This window comes from Morone saxatilis, unplaced genomic scaffold (assembly GCF_004916995.1).
Source record: "Morone saxatilis isolate NCDOM2014 unplaced genomic scaffold, NCSU_SB_2.0 Contig19, whole genome shotgun sequence".
Taxonomy (NCBI): domain Eukaryota; kingdom Metazoa; phylum Chordata; class Actinopteri; family Moronidae; genus Morone; species Morone saxatilis.
In genome coordinates this window covers 12,471,131-12,472,712 of record NW_023339751.1, presented here as the reverse complement: position 1 = coordinate 12,472,712, position 1,582 = coordinate 12,471,131, and positions in this window count along the sequence as shown.

Sequence of the window (1,582 nt, the reverse complement as noted above, 5' to 3'; positions counted from 1 at the left end):
ACTTAAGAGCCGGGTCGTGACACTCTCTTTCTTTCTTTATACTTCTGGTTTGTTCTCAGTAGAGATAAAACACCAGAATTATCACACAGACCTGTGCCTTATGCAAGCCAGTACTACTAGTGTGTCTTAAATAATTATCCATGTCATCTGTTAGGTGGGGACATTCCCCTGTATGGAATATGTAGCTGCTGGAGAGATAGCCTCAGTACTATTACAATATGAACAAATGAACTTAATGGGAATAGTCACTAATTTCACTATTTATCAATTGTTGAAATGTCAATCATCAAATTGAATTTTTTTTCCCCATAAGGAGTAGATACAAGTCCTGCGTTGTTTGGAGGGTTGGACACACAAGAAATGAAATCAATGGTTTCTTTGTGTGGTGGTGTGACAGAGAAAATTACACTAGCTTGTGCAATTATATGAGTCAGAGATATAACACAGATACAGAGAGAGAGAGATAGCAAAAGAGTAAGATTGATACATATTAAAAGAAAAAGAATATTGACGTAGCTACATTTTCTTCTCAGTTGAACACTTCTATTGTCACTTTATCTTTGAAGTATGGCAGCAATACACATGATGTGGCCAGCTGGAGGTGACACATTCTTGACACAAAACTAGACTGACAAATGCATTTTCAAATGTAGATGATATTAATCAAGTGAGAAGGACACTGCTGATCCTCAGGCATTAGCAGTGATTGATTCTTGCTGATTGATTGATTGATTTAGTCCAAACAAGCAGTGAGCTGGCATTTTCTGACACTCTAGAGAAAAATCTGCGCCGACAAACCCTATCGTTCAAGCACGTTGAAGACACTACTGATTAAGCCAGTCACTCCTGACACGCTTGCTTTTTCCTCTATTCATGCATGCATCACATAGACTGCCCAGTGTTCCAACAGCCCAATAATCCGAAACCCCAATAGTCCAAAAATTGTCCCACTGGACCAAAAAACTATTTATCTGACAGCCTGTTAGCTTAAAATTAGTGCTCTGAAGGCCTGTTTTTCCAAAAATACACACTCCTTAATAGGACGTGCAGTATGGGACAAATAATAGTGACAATGATAAACATGTGGTCAACTTTGCAGTTTGGCTAGGCTTAGGTAACAAAACTACTAGGAAAGAATAATGGTTTGGGATAAAATAAGTAAAATCAGTTACGTACGTTGGTGATACCAGAGGGTGTATTTTCAGAAAATGAGCTGTCGGCAAATGGGTTTCTGGTCAAATGGGACATTTTTCGTACTATTGTGTACTAACACGGAATAATGACACATCGGAACAATACAGTGGCCCCCAGTCTTCCATCACTCTAGTGGATAGCAGAATTAAGTTTTTTGTCTGTTATTGTCAAGTCATTTACTCAAAAAAGAGCCTTGTTGGAAAGAAATGAGCTGTTCCATCAAAAACATTCAACCTGAGTCATCCCATGCCTTGGTTTGCACTTTAAATGCTCTTCTAGCCTCAATCTTTTTTCATTTCTACCTCACTTCTACTCAGTAAAGGTTATATACTTTATTTCAGACCTGACAAGTTATTCTTCCAGTACAGTGCTTTGGAGTGTTAGGAAA